Here is a 21,415-nt window from a genome sequence, read left to right on the forward strand (position 1 = left end):
ATGGCCGCATATGGTATAACACACTTTTTGTATGATTCAGGTCATAATTATTATTTATACATTTTGTTCTGTTTTATCAAGATGCAAAATGTAACAAGAGCAGCGCATAACAGGAGCCAACGCTCAGCTGCGGGTGCAATTTTGAATAAATGAAAGATTGTCAGATTATTGTTTTTTTAGAGGTCACAGTGAAATTGACCTTTGACCAAGTGACCCAAAAATGGGTGTGGCGTGTACAAATCATTAAGGTGCATCGACATATAAAGTTTCAAAGTTGTATGTGGTTGCACTTTAATTTTAGAGACAAATGTAAAGGTTTTAGCATATTGCGGACGGCGGACAGCAGACGGCGGATGACGAGCTGGCTATGACAATACCTGGGGTTTTCTCCGAAAACATCCGAGCTTAAACGAGAATATTTTTTACTCCAGATTGTTGAAGTTGTTTAAACACTTTCATGTAATATGTTCCTATTTCATGGGAAACGGCAATCAGCCAAGCATTGACTGTGAACGGTGTTCCACAACACAGAACATAGTGACACATACTTTATATCCTATAATTTAAGCCATCAAAGATTTAAAGTGCATGCTTGACAAATATCTAATTGCCAAACTGCACTAAAAGCAGCAACTGAGGCAAACATAATGCAATACAAACTAATTTCAAAATTGAGTTAAGAATCTGTTTAGAATGTTTCTTCTTCATAATGGTTATACAACATCTACTCTCACAATGTATCTGTTGATCTGAAATATCCGAAATGTTATATTTAGAGTCATGGTTTCCGGTTGAATCAATCAAATCATAATAAATCATTCAGGTATTCAAAGCATTTGGACACACAACATCAATGTAAACTTTAAAAAAAGCACTGCGTTAGAAATGATACACGCTCTGTTAAAAAGGGGGTTTAAATCATGTGTGTAAAATGTAGTCCCCGATCAGTCTGTCCAGGCCAAACAGGCTTATCAGGGACAACACTTTCTACCTAAACTGGATTTTGGCTAAGAAGAGATTGTCTTAAAATAAAAAATACCAAAAAAGCATGTCGTCTCTGATTAACCTTAGATGCAGACTGCCTATAGGCTCATATGGGAAAACACTTTACGCACATGCATTAAACCCTCTTTTCACAGAGCACGGTCCAAATGTTTAAATAAATGTACATTCATTACTTTGCACAAAATATAATGGCTTAGTTTCACACTTGCACCATTTATTATTGCCATGACTCCAGCCATACTTTTTTAGAATCTTGCAACATTGAAGACAACAAATAATAATAATGATAAATAAATATTATATTATCAAAATATTTAAAATAATACAATGTGCCATACAGTTTTTACAAGTATGTGATATAACCCTTCAACACTTACATACATATTTTAACACATCTGTGGTCAAGTAGAAAGTTAAATTTAACAAGCAAATTCATTGAATTGGTATCCCCCACCAATATGCTTCTAGACACAAAAGTGTCATATTTGACACTTAAATAGCCTTTTTTTAAGATACAAAGGGCCATAACTCCGTTATTAACAGATGGTAAATATTGCCATTTGGCATGCCTCCGGACACAAAAGTGCAGGACGGACGGACGGACGAACGGACAACGCCAAAACAATATCCCTCTGCCTATGGCCGGGGATAATTAAAGACCTTTTTTAAATAGATTCAAGTTTTAAAGGATTCTTTTAAACAAGAGGGCCTGAAAGGCCCAAAGTCACTCACCTGAGATAACAAGATATTATTGGGACAAATCTTCTGACCAAGTTTCACGAAGATCGGAAAATAAATGTGGCCTCTAGAGTGTTAACAAGGTTTTACTATAGCCATATAGGGAAAAATGCCCCACCCCCTGGAATCCATGTTTTTCAACCAACCGGCATCATTTTTGAACTCGTCTAAGATATTATCGGGATGAATCTTCTGACCAAGTGTCATGAATATCGGACAGTAAATGTGGCCTCTAGAGTGTTAACAAGATTTTACTATAGCCATACAAGGAAAAATGCCCGGCCCCTTGGAAGCCATTTTTTTCAAGCAAACATAATTATTTTCAAACTCATCCAAGATATCATTGAGACCAATCTTCTGACCAAATTTCATGAAGATTGGACAATAAATGTGGCCTCTTAAGTGTTAACAAGGTTTTACTATAGCCATATATAGTCATATAATGAAAAATGCCCCGCCCCTGGTGGCCATGTTTTTAAAGCAACAAAAACCATTTTCGAACTCATCCAAGATATCATTGGGACAAATCTTCTGACCAAGTTTCATGATGATCGGAAAATAAATGTGACCTCTAGAGTGTTAACAAGATTTTACTATAGCCATATAAGGAAAATAGCCCCGCCCCCGTGGTGTCCATGTTTTTCAACCAACCGGCATCATTTTTGAACTCCTCCAAGATATTATTGGGATGAATCTTCTGACCAAGTTTCATGAAGATCGGACTATAAATGTGGCCTCTAGAGTGTTAACAAGATTTTACTATAGCCTTATATAGCCATATAAGGAAAAATGCCCGGCCCCCTTGGAGGCCATGTTTTTCAAGCAAACGTAACCATTTTCAAACTCATCCAAGATATCATTAAGACAAATCTTCTGACTATATTTCATCAAGATGGGACAATAAATGTGGCCTCTAGAGTGTTAACAAGGTTTTACTTTATATAGCCATATAAGGAAAAATGCCCCGCCCCCTGGTGGAAATGTTTTTAAACCGACTGGCATCATTTTCGAACTCGTCCAAGATATTATTGGGATGAATCTTCTGACCAAGTTTCATGAAGATTGGACAATAAATGTGGCCTCTAGAGTGTTTTACTATAGCCATATAAGGAAAAATGCCCTGCCCCTTGGCAGCCGTGTTTTTCAAGCAAAGGTTACCATTTTTGAACTCATCCAAGAAGATATCAGTGGGACAAATCTTCTGAGGAAGTTTCATGAAAATAAATGTGGCCTCTAGAGTGTTAACAAGGTTTTACTATAGCCATATAAAGAGAATTGCCCCGCCCCCTGGCGGCCATGTTTTCTATCAACTGGCATCATTTTAGAACTCATCCAAGATATCATTGGAACAAATCTTCTGACCAAGTTTCATGATGATCAGAAAATAAATGTGACCTCTAGAGTGTTAACAATATTTTACTATAGCCATAAAAGGAAAATAGCCCTGCCCCCGTTGTGGCCATGTTTTTCAACCAACCGGCATCATTTTTGAACTCCTCCAAGATATTATTGGGATAAATCTTCTGACAGAGTTTCATGAAGATCAGACAATAAATGTGGCCTCTAGAGTGTTAACAAGATTTAACTATAACCATATAAGGAAAAATGCTCCGCCCCTTGGCAGCCATGTTTTTCAAGCAAACGTAACCATTTTCGAACTCATCCAAGATATCATTGAAACCAATCTTCTGACCAAATTTCATGAAGATTGGACAATAAATGTGGCCTTTAGAGAGTTAACAAGGCAAATGTTGACGCCGCACAACCCACAACGGACAACAGACAACTGACAAAAAGCGATCACAAAAGCTCACCATGAGAACGTTGTGCTCAGGTGAGCTAAAAAAGGTAGTTACTTGCAGGCTGTTCTGGTTTTATGCTGTTTGCCATTTTCACTTTGCTTCCAAGTGGGAAAGGTTAATTGTGCACATTTAGAAATACATATTGGATTAAGAGACCTGGATTTATCCCATGGATCACCATCTGACAGATAGCTATAATATCCCAGGGTTTACCTACAATATACTATGTATATGAATGGATCACCATCTGACAGATAGCTATATTATCCCAGGGTTTACCTACAATATACTATGGGTATGAATGGATCACCATCTGACAGATCTTCATATACCAAGGATAGCTTTTAAAAACAAGCTTGCAAACAACAATTATATAGCTATATTTATATATTATATCATTAACAATTATGCGTCTTCTTTTCATACATTAACGTCCATAGTCTGTAATTTAGTTTATTTACCAATATATTTGGCGGACTATACAATATAACTCTTGGGCTCATAAAATGCCCATCCACCCTGGCGTTATTTTGTGTTTGTGACCATGCTTAAAATATTCCTACATTCAAAGGCACATTAATCTGAAAATGGTGACTTGGACTTGTTAAAAAAAATAATTCTACATGTATAATCTTTCATATTGATCCGCAGAAGTCTCAGAGACTAGTTTCAAAAGTACATGTGCACTTTTATGTAAGTTTCAACAATGCCTTAGCATAGGTGAGTATAAAAAACGCTACTGCTATTGATGCTGCTGCTGCTGCTACTTCTACTACTACTACAGGAATATTTACCCATATGTTTACTTTCTTTCAATATTAGTATTGTATGTGTCATTTGGTTCTTTGTAAAACAATATAAACCATACCGCAAGTTTTAATTATATTTCAGTCCATATGATGTTATGTTATTTGGTCTTTGTTTGAGTCACAACTGTACTGTAGTCATTTAACAAATATCTAAACAATTAAACATGAATACTATTACTGCTATATAACTTTAAGTCTAATATTAATTTTACAATTTATGTAACCTGAACACAAACTTTTGCAGGTTTGTGTCTCATTTTTGCTTGCATTCCATTGTGTAACAGCAAACTATTTTTCTTTATCACAATTGTCGAAGCTTTGCTGATTTTCAGGTTCAGACTATTTTCTGATACATTATTGGTAACTCGAACCCATCTGATTTAGTAATGCATTCTCACTGTAGGTTACTTGACACAAAGATGTAGGTTACATGACACTAAGTATGCGAGGAGCGTGGCTGGCACCAGAGAGGTGCCCAAAGACTCACACATAAACAAACTTGGTGTTTATGAAGAACAATCATATGACCATTGCTGCATTAAAAAAAAGTGCAACCAGGGTGACACTTTAAAAAATAAATTGTGTCTTGTTCTGTGAAAACTGGGCATAATGCATGTGCTTAAAGTGTCATCCCAGATTAGCCTGTGCAGTCTGCACAGGCTAATCAGGGACGACACTTTCCGCTTTAATGGTATTTTTCGTTTCAAGGAAGTCCCTTTTTACTGAAGATCTAGTAAAAGCGGAAAGTGTGCAGTCCGCACAGGCTAATCTAGGACGACACTTTACGCACATGCATTATGCCAAGTTTTCTCAGAACGCGACTAAATTGCCGACGCTGTTCACTTGCAAGCTTTCGCTAAAATTATGACAGGCGGGCTTTGACCAAAAACACTGTCTGCTGCAAACTGTTTAGCAGGTGCCTAGAAAGCAATGGCATTTCTTAGAGGTTTTCTGATGGAAGTTCCTTTTTATAAATGGGGCTTTAAGTATTTGTTTCAACTACTATGCATCACTCATTGCTGTCACCCAGTTCCATACAACTGCTAGAACAGTGACAAAAACAACTTCAAACAATTATGTCATTATTTCATCCTCGATTTTTGTTGACATTTCAATCTTCTCATCTCTCAACTGATACATTCCAACATATTAAAACAGAAAGAGATTGCATCTGGACAATCATACTTAGTGTAGACAGAGATTAGATTAAATTGTACTTAATTGTACAGACTAGACAAATAAAGGCACTGATTGTTCTTTACTATTGCTAGTTGTTTTTTATTTACCACCTTTAATCAGGAAAACAGTCTATGTTAAAATGGGCTGTAATTGCTTTTCCTGATCTCAACACACCCCCCAGGTGCGATGCAGTTTTAATGCTACTAACACTTGAATGTGCAGGTTTTTATTAAAACAGTACTGTAGTTTTCTTTTTGTTGATATTGCTAAATCCTCAATTTTCATTGAACAACAAAACATTTGTTCTTTCAATTACCGCAGAACAGGCCATTGAAACTTGACTCTTTCAGTGCTTGAACTGTATTTTTTTAAGGCATTTGCAAACCATTTGGATCCAGATGAGACGCCACATAATGTGGCGTCTCATCTGAATGTGGCGTCTCATCTGGATCCAAACTGTTTGCAATTCTGATAGTATTCTTTGAAAACAATCGAAGAAAATGCTAATTTAAGAAATTGAGCAGACGACATTTTAGCAGACGACAAATTTCCCAGCATGCAAAGGTTTATTTACAATGTATAACTGAAACAGAAATTGCATAATGGAGTCGTTGAATCATTGCATATTGGCCTCATATGGCACAACACCCTTTCTTGCATGACACAGCCAATGTAAGTCCCTGCTGTGATTGTTTTGACCTAAAAGTGGTTACCTTGACCTAGAGGGGGTAATAATGCCTTTCTAATTATAAGTACATGTAGTGTGTTTTAGTTTTTAATGCAATTTCTTGTACACATAAATAAATAACATATGAACATATACTTTTGGTTGTGTTGTGTAATACATTTGCTAGCATGGCAATCAAATTATTTAAATAACTCCATTGTTTTCTTTCAACATTTTGAACACCATATGAACTCAAAATATTGAAATAAAATAAAATGTACTTTTCAATTAAGTGGTATGTCATAAATTATAAACCAGTATAAATACACCAGTCTTATATAATTATTCAATACAGTGTATGTGTTTAAACATCAATTAATGAAAAAGATTTGAACACAATTATTGAGATTCTCAAATGTATCTTTTAAAAAAAGCAAAACATTGAAATGTTTTTTTATATAATACCATGCACTGATTTCTGAGGGCCATATAACACAATTTAATATTTTACTTATACCGAAAGTTTTAAAGTATTACATTTGATATTTGAAATTTCAAAGTAAAAACATAAAGCTGTGATAATAATCTAGATCTCGAACTACAACCACTGAATAAAAGCTAATAAAAGCTATTTAGAGAACTTGTTTGATACATTAAAGGGGCCTTTTCACAGATTTTGGCATTTTTTAACTTATTCATTAAATGCTTTATATCGATAAATGTAAACATTGGATCGTAAAAGCTCCAGTAAAAAATCAAGAATAAAATTAAAAAAAAGAAAAAGAACATTGCCCGGACCAGGTTTCGAACCAGTGACCCCTTCCCCTGCGAAATGTTGTTCTGCAGTTCACGAATAATTTGTGAACAGTTCATGAACTGTTCGTGAACTGAGTTCATGAACTGTTCACGAATAGTTCGTGAACAGAAAATGAGCCACGTCTGTGAAAAGTTCTTGAAATTTTAGTTCATGAACTGTTCATGAACACTTATGGCATGAAGTGTGCATGAAATATTCTTGAAACCTAATGGCATGAAGTGTTCATGAACTATTCTTGAACCCTTATGGCATGAAGTGTTCATGAACTATTCTTGAACCCGTGTGGCATGAAGTGTTCATGAACTATTCTTGAACCATTATGGCATGAAATGTTCATGAACTATTCATGAACATCAATGACATGAAGTGTTCTTGAACAGTTCATGAACAACACAATTCTTGAAAAATTCTTCAGGGTTTTGCTGTTCACGAACAGTTCATGAACATTTTCCTTCTATTTTTCAATGGCTCATTTTCTGTTCACGAACTGTAAGTGAGTAGTTCATGAACCATAGTTCTTCAAGAGTTCATGAACTGAGGTGGCATGAAGTGTTCATGAACTATTCATGAACAAGAATTTGTCAATTTATGCAAAGGTTATCATAAGTGTTACTAAAGCTCAACAAACAGGTCAGGGTAAGAAGAAACAAGTCTTGTATTAGCACTTAACATATTGATAGCAACATATAACAATAATTTAAATATAACACTAATAACTGAGATACAAGTGGTTTGATAATACTCTTTAAATTTCATAATACAACTTTGCACTATATGTTCATGAATAATTCATGTATTGAAAAGATTATGAATAGTCTCATTTTCAGTTCAAGAATCATTTACTAATCAATGGTTTCCCTGAAATGGTTACACTTACAGTGCCAAAGAACTTGAAATGGAACCAATGGCTGATCAGTTCAGCCGGTAATTTATTAAAGACTTACATTTTCAAATATAACATAAACCATGTGCCTTCCGTTTCAACTTCCTGTGCACACAATATAATTTCTTTGTAAAAACAGCAATGCAATGTACATTGAGTTCTTGATATCATCTTAAACTGTTCTTGAAATAAGATGTCCTTAAAACGTTCTTAAACTTGTCTTTTAAGTCTTCCAAGAACAATGACAGATCCTTTTAAGAACATATTGGATTCTTAAAAAGTCCATCATACGTTCAAAAACATTGTGTAGACCTGTTTAAGAACATCAGAAGGAAACATGTTGTTCAAAAAAGTTCTTAAAGTGTTCAAGAATAGTTTAAGAATAATTCAAGAACAGAAAAGGTCCTAAAAAGTTATTGAAGTGTTCCTGAAGGCAGTTCTTGAACAGTTCTTGTACAAATGTTCTTAAAATTCTCTAGAACAGGTCAAGAACTCTAACTTACAGTGGTGAAAGTTACTATGCATATTCATACTAACTTCACAGGTTTCACAAATCTACAAGATTTGTATGCTAGACATTTCAATATTACTTTCAAAAATATGTATGAAACATCTAGCACAAAGGAATTCATGAATTATTCATGATGGATCCTTAAAGTCTGTCTCAGAAAAGTCATTAGAAATACTTGTGCATGAAATGTTCATCACTAAGTATTTATGGTTAGATGAAGAACTGTTCATGAACTTTGAAATGTTCAACAATAATTCATAAACAGTTCATGAACATGTCTTAATTGGCTTGAAGTGTTCGTGAAATCATGAACAACATTTCGCCGGGGTTGAGTCCTGCCAGAGTCCTGAAGTAAAAACGCTTTAGCCTACTGAGCTATTCCGCCGTGTACACATACTTAACGTATTTTATTCCTTATATAAGCAATCTTCGCAGTTTCACAAAATTTAACGACAAAAACAGAACTCTCCAAATTATTCAATCGTTTCGCGTTGCAACGCTTTATAATTTTTAGGTTTTAAAATCGTCAAAAGATGCATATAATGGCTATATTAGACCATGGTAAATGTTCAGTATTACTGTTTCCTCACAAATATCATAACTAAAACGAAAATTTGCGAATCTGAAACAACTTTTTTCAATTTTGTCAATTTACCAAAGCGTGAAAAGATCCCTTTAAATAGCTCTCAAACCATACTGTAGCTACTGTACACATCAGTACATTTAATTAAAAAAAATCTACTTTATTTACAAAAGGAAAGTTACCTTTGCTGTTCTTCTCCTGTTTGGAACATTCCATTTATAATAAATCACTGACGCATTGAACATAATCAAAGATAACCTTCCAGCTATTTCATACCTAAAAGGAAACTTTGATTTTGTTGCATTTTAGAGTTGTAATTAGTTGCCACAATAAATATGTCCGTGTCTTCTGTATCAATAATCCATGTATTCTAGTTTGCTCCATACATTCCAGTTTGACATAGATTTATAAACTAACCTTTTCAGTTTTATATAGGAGTCGCTTTCGTAATAATCGTCTCTTTGTATTTAGAAAATGTTTATCCAGTACTACAAAGCATGGTTAGTGGTAATTCAAAAGAAACATTACAATAAACTTTGTTAAGACTTGACCTTGTTTTTCTCAGAACGATTTTGCAAACGAGGGAAACAACTGAGCTCTCTATATAGATAAATCATTAAAATGTACCAACAATTTACAGACTTTTTCGTTTTTTTTTAGAGAAAATTCATTCTTCTTTTAAAGAAAAAAGCATTTGAAATCGTTTTTTTTTTTATTTTGGAAAATTTGTGAAGACGTTCACCCGCTTAGGCGGCCATATTTGCGAACGCTACGACAGCCCTTGACCATTCGTAACTTTTACATTGGAACTTACGCATTCGTAGCAGGTGGTTGCGTAAGAATTATTTTATGAAACGCTCTGATTTTCTTACGAAGTACGTAAGTATACTTACGTAAGAAAACGTGCATACAAACGTTTATGAAATGGGCCCAATATTGTCTTTGACAGTTAAACATCTTTTTTTTTCAATGTATATATATATATTTCAGTAATTGATTTCAGGCAGAAAGAATCGGACCTCTAAGTTGTACGAGACATTTTAGGGAACGTGACACTCGCTCTAGATTGAAATGTTAACCCATTTATGCCTAGCGTGTAGGAAAAATGCCTTGGCACACAGCGTAGACCCAGATGAGACGCCGCATGATGCGGCGTCTCATCAGGGTCTGCACTGTTTGCTTTAAGGAATTTCTGTTAGAAATTTTCTAAATAAAGAAATAAAAATATTTCCTAATTTTGGAAATAAATTGATCCAATTTAGAAGGATGGAAGAGTCCACTAGGCATAAATGGGTTAATTAGTGAGATGATATGTATGATGTACGATGTTTTATACAAATGACAAATACTGATAAAAAGTCAAAAGATACGCTTGATTAGGAACATATTGCTCAACTTTAACTAATATGTTGCTAGTTGTTTTTAGCTTAACTATATTTTTCAACACTGTACCTAAATTCGATGTGGTCACATTCGCACGCAAAAGAAGGATGGCCCTTATATATTTAACTTAAATATATAGTTATACACAGCAAAAAATACAAATTTAATAGTATTTATTGTAATCCCTAGTCATATACGTATTTTTTCTTAGTTTGTTGCAACGTTTCGTTTACAAGCTTTCCGCGAAGACAGTATACGAACACCTAGTAATCCAAATATCAACGCTAGCAAAATGCATTTGAATACATTTATGGAACGTATAATACATGAGTATGCATGCACCTTTTTATACTTAATTTAGGTAACCTTTTGTTTTGAATCTTTAGCATTAATAGATTGAGATGAAATTTACATTATAATTCTTATATTCAGGGACGTAAAAAATATCCCATTGAAAGGTCAAGGGTCCTCTAAAAGGTAAAAGGTCAGATGTGATCATAGAACAAGTAGTTTTTTTACATAAGTGGAATTTTTAGACAAAAAGGTGATGTGGGTGGCATCTTAGACGAGCAGACACTGGTCTCTTAATGGGTTGTTTGTTTCTGGATACCTATAAAATATTCAAGGCATTTGTGTAAGAAAATCAGAAATATTGACTATCAAGTATTGTCGCCCATTACAGTTAAACTAAAGTCCTTTTCAAACATGTAATTATTTTCTCGACCTATCTAAGTAAAGGAGCAAATTGGCTTAATTGGGAACACATTTTACTAGCCACTCGTCAGACTACCGATGAAGCAATGAAACGGGACTATGGAATTGTTCCACATACGAGGTGGTCAATATGATGAGGCGTGCGTTCGGAAATTAGTGGTAATTTTACGGTCAATATAGAGAAACACGTTGTAGCTGCCATTGCATCAGAAACAATGCATTTATTTTGTTGACACAACAGGTGCAAAATAACAATTATGTTCAAAATACTTCAGTAATTGGAGATCTGCGCACATATTGACAAATGAAAGACCATATATATACAGTATTGCACTATGCTCTCCAGTTTAAATGACGGTTTTCCTTCAACACCTTTTACACTGTAATCTTTTCCTTTCAACCAACTGAAAATGTTGCCACGTTTAATTGCTGGTACATATACAAACATATAGCTAATGCTGATTTTCTATCTTAAGTTCTTTTGTCGGAACTTAAAATTGAGGAAAGTGACATTACAACATTAAATTCATTTTACAAAAATGAGTTTACTGAAGAAAGCTGGAGGAAAATATGTTTCTTTGAAATGCATCTTATGAAAGAAGGAGATTTTAAAAGTTATACATATGAGACAACAATTATGAAAAAACAAAATACTTATCCGAAATGCAAAAGGCGCACCAACTTGCCGGGACGATAATGGAGCAGTCAAGAAATGAAATTTTGGAAATAACAAAGCGACGGGAACATGCTGAAATGGGTGAGCGAGTATGTATCAGTGGAAAAAATACACACAGTTCTTCTATCATTGAGTCACAAGTGATGAATACAATGCCTGACCAGTGCTTTTTGAATGCAATTGTATTGTCTGATTGTACCAGTCACTGTACGCATAATAAGTAATTACATGTTTATGCAGACATTTCAGACTTACTGATTAGTAACATAGTTACCCGGTATGTATATTATGTGAACATTTGTTATGTGAATTACAAAGGTGAAGTTGGTATTTGGTGTAAAAATTTATGTTTTTTTTCCATGAAATTTCCTTGCTAGAAAAGTTTGGGTTACATGACAGTACTAAATATACATGTATATAGCAGCTTATCATTCTATTATTATAAATTGACAAGAATAAATTTTATATGGCATACTATTTATGCTATTTCAACTTGTTTATATGAACATTAGATGTACATTTAAAAAAAAGGAATATTCAATTGTTTACTTCTGAATAATTTGATAATTGTGTGTAATGGAAAATATCTGCATTATAATTTTATATAACAAAATTATAATTATGCTCTGAGATCATTACATACTCTTCGCATATATATGCTTTCCATAACATAGTTTAATTAACATTAATTAATATGTTGTTCAATTCAATAATAAACTATGTACAAGTTCTGATCTGTTCTTTATATTTTAATCCATCATTCAAATACAAACACGATGCTCTTTATTAAAATGTGCTTTAGTTAATTATATACTATTAACTGGGCTAGACTGGACAAGTGGATTTACAAGTAAATGTCACAGTCTAGTCATCATTATTCCACATATTAACTAAGTTTATACAAATATTTTGGCATGACATTTTGATGAAATAATTGCCTGCATTTTGCATAACCCCAAATCAAACAAGTACACTAAAATCGAAAATTCACAATCATTACCCTTCAAATCCTTGATAAAACCACTGATTTCCATCATGCAATGCCACACGCCTCCTATCTTTGAAGCCAGCTCCCAGAAATGTTATCTCACTTAACCCATTATTGACACATAATAGTGTGTTTTTATCAAACACAATAACTGAGCATTACTCATTTATGCACAGGTATCCAATACACTGGTGTCTGTTACAGCTTAACAAATCAGAGATGAAAAGTAAACAAGGTGGCCTTAAGTCATACACCTGTTTAAGTTTTGTTTTATTATGAGTCGCATTCTGAGAAAACTGGGCATAATGCATGAGCGTTAAATGTTGTCCCAGAATAGCCTATGCAGTCCGCACAGGCTTATCACGGACGCCAGACTTTCTGCTTTTATGGAAATTTTTGTTTAAAAGAATTCTCATCTAAACAAAAACCAGAACAGGCAAAACTGTCGTCCCTGATTAGCCTTTGCGGACTGCACATGCAAATGTAGAACAAAACTTTATGTACATGCATTAAGCCCTATTTTCCCAGAATGAGGTTCATTTGCTCATCATTGATTATGCAACTATGGAGTATTGCCAGATATGATCCCATCATGATCTGACCAAAAGTTACATACTTAATTAAATTTGTTGCACACCTATTTTCCAGGTTACAATTGAAAAGCCAATTTATCTCAAATTTCCCAACCAAAAAAAGGTAGTGGCAGATACTAATAATGTATTCATTAATCCTCAGCCGGACCTGGTTTTTATTGATGGATGAAATGGAGCCTCACTCTTGGAAAACAGGGCTTAGTTTTTTCCATTTCTTTTTAAGCGCGTGTGTATAACTTTTATATTAAAAAGAAAATAGCAAAATAGCATAGCTTTCAGCGCCCTTAAACTACTTTGGGGAAGGGGTCCGCAGCCCTTAGGAGGGGGAATTTTCGCGGCGTTTCCCTTTTTGGGGGAATTTTTTTACTTACCCTCTCATTATTACATTTGTACATGTTTGCACTATATTCATTGCATTTTTCATAATTAAGTATGTTTGCAAAGATTAAATTGAAATAGAATTGAGATTTAATAGATTGAGGGCCCTGGATTTGGGTATCAACACTGTTGTTGTAGATCATTGACTCAGCAAACCAAGGTTGTGAAAGGGAAGCTGCTATGTATCTTAATGAAAAACGTATTTATCTCCCTTGAAAATAATAACTCATTCACAGATTGGTACATTTATAAAGTGTGTCATTAAATGTCTTAATTAAATTTTAGCATCAGAACTTTTGAGCTACATTACAATAACAAGCATAGAATCAAACTAGAGAAATTGATTGCACAAAGTTTTTCATTATAGGGGCTACAACAAGTATCATTTGTATTATAGGAGCCTTTTCACAGAGTTTGGCATGTATTGAAGTTTGTTATTTAATGCTTTATATTGATAAATGTAAACATTGGATCTAAATAGTAAAAAACAACAATAAATTAAAGAAAGAAAAAAGTAACTCTTAACTGGGTTTGAACCACTGACCCCTGAAGTAAAAGTATACGCCTAGACAAATCGACCATCAGTGATCATACAATGAGTGATGTATTTTATACTTTATATAAGCAATCCTTGTAGTGTCCAAAAATATAACGACAACAACAGAACTCTCAAAATGGTTATGTGTTGTCCCAGATTAGCCTCTGCAGCCCACACAGATTGATCTTGGACCTCTTTTCCATCTAAACTGGATTTTTGCTAAGATAAGACTTCCTTTAAAAAAATACAATAAAAGCATTGTTGTCCCTGACAGCCCTGTGAGGACTGCACAGGCTAGCCTGGGACGGCACTTTACGTCTTTGCATTAAGCCCCATTTTCCCAGAGCGAGGTCTTTTTCAATCGTGTCTGTCTGGCAGACCAAGACCTCCATAAAACTTCAGAACCTATCGCAAAATTGTAAATCTTTTTCGGCGTACTTTTAAATAACGCAAGCAGACCCAAATGAATACATTCCAATATTTCATTGCCTGATTCGAAAGAAATCCCCCAAACCTTTGGCCACATCACTGTGTCGGTGTACAGCGTATAGGATGTACATGTACTTACACTGTTCAATGTAAGGAATTCCTGACTACACTATGCTTCTTCATATGACACAAAAACATACATTTTGGCCCAGTTACAATTACACATTCAAATCCATCTTGCAGAATTTAAATGTCAGGACTCGTAATACATGGACTATCTCTGGAATCTTCCGCAAGATAGGTTGATGCAATAAATCGTCTGCTGATCCAGAGTGGGTCAGTACTCATTCACTTAATCACCAGGTGAAGGCATAATGAACTATTGATAAAAATTGATAACACACTATTGCTTTGACAATGAGAAAAAAACCACTTGTAACCAAAATAGGTAAGTGTCATGATAACAGGGTAAAGTTTAATTATCTAACCACAAATATTTGCCATACTCAGTCAGCCCGTCTAGAAATGGTTCCTGAAAGCCTGAATAGGCTGTCGAAATTTGACAGTGTTCTATAAAAACACAGTTGACTTAATCTTTCTATCGAATAGTATCGTGCATAGATGTTCCATTTACATGACGCAATGAGATTTTTAAAGACCCACGTCATGTAAAAATGGGTCTTATGCCAAATATGTGGCAAGCGTTGCTTTAGCCCAGTCTGCGCATCTCGCAGTCTATTCAGGAGGTCCCTAATAAGACAATGAAGCCTTGCATGGTTTTAAAGCACATAGCATAGCTCCTGACCAGACTGCGCAATTGCACAGGATGGGCTTATGCTTCGCTGGCCAAAATGCCATAAGACACATTTTCGCATAATGCGGGTCTGAAAGTATGATTTAAAAGGGTACAAAGAAAACTGTGTGTTAATCAAATATTAACATACCATGTATTTTGATGGTGAAAGAAATAAACTCATAATAAGCCTATTGAGGACACAATTATTTGATCTGCCATAGTGTAGTTTGTACTGAAGAACGCTGTTGTGTGGTTTGAATATACGTGCACTGAATAACACACATTTCATGCAATGGATATGCCACTAAAAAGTGAGAAAACCAACAAGCATAAAACCTTTGTTTTTAATTTCATTATTTAAAAAATAAAAAAATAAGTCACTTTATGTCATAGTCAGAATATGCATGAAAAAGCTGTTTAACCCTTCCCACTCAGAAGCAAAGTGAAAATGGTTACGTGCAAACAGCTTAAAACCAGAACAGCCTGCGAGTATCTTGCAGTCTGTTCAGGTTTTATGCTGTTTGCTACTCATCAGTACCTTCGGGTTGGAAGCAAAGCCTTTCAAACTTGAATATGTTAAGAAAGGACTTAAATTTAATTTAATTTTGTAAAGGACCTGAAATGCGTCAAAGTGCGTTTCTGAGTGGTAAAGGGTTAAAACATATTTCTTGTATATTTTACCCTCATTCAACAGGTGGTTGTAAGTCTGCGCGAGGAAAAATGCCTGCTGTTCATGTTATTAAACTTTAAAGGCGTATTGCCAGTCCATACATAACATGCCAATACAAACAGCCTAGAAAACCGAAGTCGAACTGACAAATACTGTTATATCATATTATAATGATGTTTATTAGGGGTATTATGTGACTCACTGTACTCTTTATAGCCATACTCTGAAACTTCATACCTCAGAAGGGGGTCTTTTTGATCCATGCTCTGTGAAAAAGGGGTTTAATGTATGTGCGTAAAGTGTCGTCCCAGATTAGTCTGTGCAGTCCGCACGGGCTAATCAAGGACGACCCTTTCCGCTTTAACTAGATTTTTGCTAAGAAGAGACTTTCTTCAAACAAAAAATATCATAAAAGGGAAAGTGTTGTCCCTGATTAGCCTATGCAGACTGCAGAGGCTAATCTGGGACAACACTTAACGCACATGCATTAAACCCCTTTTTCACAGAGCACGGCCCATATCCAAGTTATCTTGTCAAGTCTGAAATTAATCTCTTGCATTTTAATTAAGTGGACATTTAGCACACTGATAACAGAATTATTGGTTAGGAAAACATATTGTTTTGAATTGCCTCAAACAAAATTTATTCAAAGGTTATCTCAGAAAGCAAAAAACATCTTATACTCAGTTATTTGTGGTGGCACACAAATCTGATACAATGAAAACTTCAAGAGATAAATAGCGGTACTTAAATTTCATTTAGTAGGTTGTAACATCATTCAAACACCATCAGAAAGCATAATTAAGTTAAAGATACAGCATTTAAGCCATCTGAAATACGGAATGAATTCATACAATCATCTTTATATAATAATGTAGTTCATACCTGACCAACGGTAGCAGGCTCTTTCAGCCCCAAGCTTTTTCGGCCCAGTCCGAAATTTCAGGCTGATTCGGCCCCAAGCTTATTCGGCCCCAAATCGACCAGGCTTATTCGGCCCTATATTTTATTACACCTTTTCTTTAAAACTCAATTGATTACTTTATCAAGCACCAAGTAACACATCACTTTACAAAAACCCTTCCTGTCTGTCTGATTACTATTTGCTGACTTAGTCAAATTTTTCCTACAAAAACTCTTTCATCCCTAATTAAAGCCACACCTACAGACCTCACAGACCATCCATTCTCTCACTAAACCCTACTCAATCATTCATGTTTTTAAATACATTCAAACACTAAAATAGGTTGTTGTTGAAAAATATGTTTCGTATGTTCAAGTTCTAATGAATAGCAGGATATCAATTTGACAAAGTAGTATAATTAAAACAATAAGCAGAAACTTGTTAATTTGTCAAAAGAATGTTCCATAAACTTAATTTGGTTTAAAACTAATCTTTGTTATATCACTGTTCAAGCAATGTTCAATTACTTAGTAAAACATAAAAATATTTTAATTAATAATAATTACCTGTATTCTCAGTCCCTTCAATCCAACAAGCACCGCAGTCTGAGTCTGATTGAATGTGGCAAGTGAATGACGTAATTTGTTTTGGAAGAAACCATTGTCCTGCAACTATTTCGAATGGTCAAAAAGGGTTGTGTCATGCCAAAAGCATCCGTTACTCTTGTAGCATTTGATATTCAATAAATCCCCATACTAATGTGTCAGCAATTTTAACCCCCAAATTTTTGTTTATACCGGAAAATGACACGGGAGCCAACTTAACCATTAATCTAAACAAATTGTGCATATGATATGATCTGTTCATTGCTGAGATCTGTGTAATAAAAGACGGCTGAAAGCTCTCAGGCAGTTAATTTAATGGATCATAGATAACCGCGCTGCTAACTGCATAAGAGGAAAGTGATAGTCATTATTTAATTTAAAGCGATTCAAAATCTAATAGGCCGTATATAAGGGCATCATTATCACTTCACAGTGTTTGATAACCATTAAAATGGCTTGTAATAGATTAAGTTAACATAATAAACTCTCTGAGGTATGAAATATGGATACAACTTGAAAACATACTACAACATTATTTATGATTCACCACTCCCCAATTAAACATTACCGATTGCAAACATTGACAAACCTTGCATCTCTATCCAGCTTTTGTAGACCATATTAATTCATGGTAAATCAACCGTTGATAAAACATAGAGTCACCACCAAATGAACTGGGGACAACGGGGAGACATTCCATAATTACCATCTGCAATTGAGAGGAAATAAAGGATTTCTCAACCTGCTTGTCGCTTAAATATTATCAAAGCGCTGAAGACACTGAATTTGTTAGCTGTTGTATAATCTCAGACGCAACTCAGTTTTCAAAATTATGTGATAGCTTTTTATATCGCAAGTTTTAAATGACCACAACCAATTCAAATTTATAAAGAGTGTGTCTTAAAGCACAGGTCGAGATGTGTTGTTTTTTTTTCAAATCATTTATACAGCTAATCAGTGCGCACAGGCTAATCTTATTTGACATGCATTAAGCCCCGTTTTCCCTGAAAGCAGCCGATATGTACAGATGTCAATGATAAAAACTAGACTGGCCAACGTTGTCTTACAAGCTGTTAAATTTTATCAATCAATCAAGTCAATTTTATTTTGTAAACAAAGGCCTCTGGCCCAAAATACATAGTGATACATTATAATTGGCTATAAATCCTAACAGAGTTGCGTCTTGAGCATGTTTATAAATATATATATGGATTGTGTAATTGTATAAAGCACGTGGTTAAGTTATTCATATTTTAAGATGTTTACATTGTTGTGATAAGACAATTTCTAAATTCAAGCACACACATAAAAAAAAAACAAAAAAAAACAACAACACAAACAGAATAGATACGGTGTTAATATATTGAAAGTATTTGATTAGTTATTGATATTTTTCAGTAGGTGATATACATACATACATAACTTTTTTAAAACAGCTTCATCATTAGAGCTCATTAAGGTATAAAAATCTAGCAGTGAATCGCCTGAAGAATACCAGCTATAAAGATGATTTAATCGTATTTCGTTGTATTTGTTACACTTGAAGAAAGCATGGTATTCGCAATCTAGATACTGAACTTCGTTTATAGAACAAGTAGTACATATTCTGTTCTCTTTTTGTATATTGGTGTGTCTCCCCAGTTCGATTTGTAATCTGTGGTTTGAGGCTCGGAATTTCGAAAGAGCAATTTTATATTTTTGTGTTAAGTCAATTGATAAGTATTTTTCTGTGTTAAGTAGGCTTTTGTAATGTTTATAATGGTGACAACGACTCGAGTTTGAAACGTCGTCATGCCATTTTTGCGTGCAGCAATCGATAACGCGTTGTTTAAATGATGATATAAATATGTTCTTATCACCAAGGTCTTGACTTATCCAAGCAAAACCAAATCCGTATGTAAACAATAAATTTCTTATTTTCGATGCCCAGCAGATTCGTCCAGCGTCATCTAGTGATTTTAACAATAAATAACAATTTCTCGGATAACGATGCGTGGGCATTTGTAGAAGGTTACACCAATAACTAATGCAGTTAGTAAAATAATTTACACACAATGGATGTCTACCACATTCTCCCAATACAATACAATTATTTGTGTTTTTATTTAGCTTAAGGATTTTTTTACAAAAAGTGGTGTGAACTGTTTTGATTGCTTGTACGTATTCATATCCCCATACTTGAGATCCATAACAAAGAATAGGTTTGATCATGGAATCAAAGATTTTGAACATTTCGAAAGGTTGGAAGTAGCCAAATGGTTTTTGAAAGTTATTTATTGAAAATATAGCCTTTTGTGCTTGGGCAGCTAGCTTATTAAATACTTTTGAATACATACACACTATGTAGACTAGTGTACCAGTGGGAACTATAAGCAGGCAGATGCGGTGGTTAGAGCAGACGCTCCTAGCCTAACATTCATCGTCTGCTTAATTTTACTGCAGTTATCCACACAGGCAGTCACGGGTTACGGTTCCTAGCGTAGTTAAGCCCATACTGATTTGCAAAATTGCCTCTACATTATTTTTGAGCTAACGCTCAAAAATAAAAAACCACTTCCACATAATCATTTCAAAGGACCAGTGGCTCTTTATGAATGCCTGAGAGAATTTTAGGACTTATAAACAATTTTCTTATCATTAATCATTATCCATTCATACCTATATAAAATATTTCGCTCGTATTAGGCAGAGCATATCAAACTCAATTCTTAATGCTAACATGATTTCCCGCTTATTTGTCTACATACGAATATTAGAAGAGAGGCAGATCATGTGCAGATTCTGGGAATAATTAGGAAAACAGGAGCAATATATGTGACTGAGATGGGACGGAATTTCAAATTACGAAAGAAATGAGATAACGAGCAGAATTTAAAATGACAAATCTTAAATTATGGCTTTAAATCAGAATGCCTGCTCCCATAATCCTTGGATCACTGTGGGACTAAAATGTAAAATGAAAATAAGCCTCACTCTGCAAAAATGGGCTTTAATGCATGTGCGTAGTGTTGTCCAAGATTAGCATGTGCAATCTGCACAGTCTAATCAGGGACAACACTTTCTGCTTGTTATGGTATTTTTCGTTTAAAGGAAGTCTCTTCTAGCAAAATCCAGTTAAGGAGGAAAGTGTCATCCCTGAATAGCCTGTGTGGTAGACAGGCTTGTCTGCGAGGACACTTTAGGCGCATGCATCAAACCTCGTTTTGATAGAGCGAGGATTTAATCTTCTTTGTGGATCCATATAACACACAATTTGTAAAAATAAATAAATAAAGGACATGTCATATTCAAAAGAAATGGATCAAATATATGATCAAATTATATTTAACACATAATCACTTACGTATTTTTACTTTTTTTTAAGTTATACGTTTTAGATTTGCTATGAAACACATGCATCATACTAATTGCATAATAAATACTTGAACAATAATTTTATATTGGTCATTTTGTTTTACTCAACATTTCATAAGGTAAGCATTAACTGTCTATCTGATCTTGGTTACCGGAAATTGAGTTCATTCTAACAGTTTTGTTATTTGGTATATATTTCTTGTTTATGCTACAGTTGTGCAAGACAAGGGAATGTGATATCAGATGCTATTGTCAAACAAAATCCCATAGAATACAGATAAAGCTTTGGAAAAGCTAATTATTAATGAAGCTTAATAAATTAACGTATTCAGCTCCTGTTTATAACACAGAAAGGGTGTTAATTTTATGACGAGACAGCGTATATAGCGGACC

At 34.4% G+C, this 21,415-nt stretch overlaps 1 protein-coding gene across 1 annotated transcript in view; it reads right to left on the minus strand.

Moving 5' to 3' along the window:
- Positions 1-2,215: 2,215 nt before the first annotated feature.
- LOC127840070 (protoporphyrinogen oxidase-like) overlaps positions 2,216-21,415 on the minus strand; it is a 190,672-nt gene continuing 171,472 nt past the window's right edge. Inside the window, exon 4 of the mRNA XM_052368469.1 lies at positions 2,216-2,312. The gene's annotated coding sequence lies outside the window, so the exon portion shown is untranslated. The remainder of the gene's footprint in view (positions 2,313-21,415) is intronic.

The sequence above is a fragment of the Dreissena polymorpha genome, chromosome 7 (genome assembly GCF_020536995.1).
Source record: "Dreissena polymorpha isolate Duluth1 chromosome 7, UMN_Dpol_1.0, whole genome shotgun sequence".
Lineage (NCBI taxonomy): Eukaryota > Metazoa > Mollusca > Bivalvia > Myida > Dreissenidae > Dreissena > Dreissena polymorpha.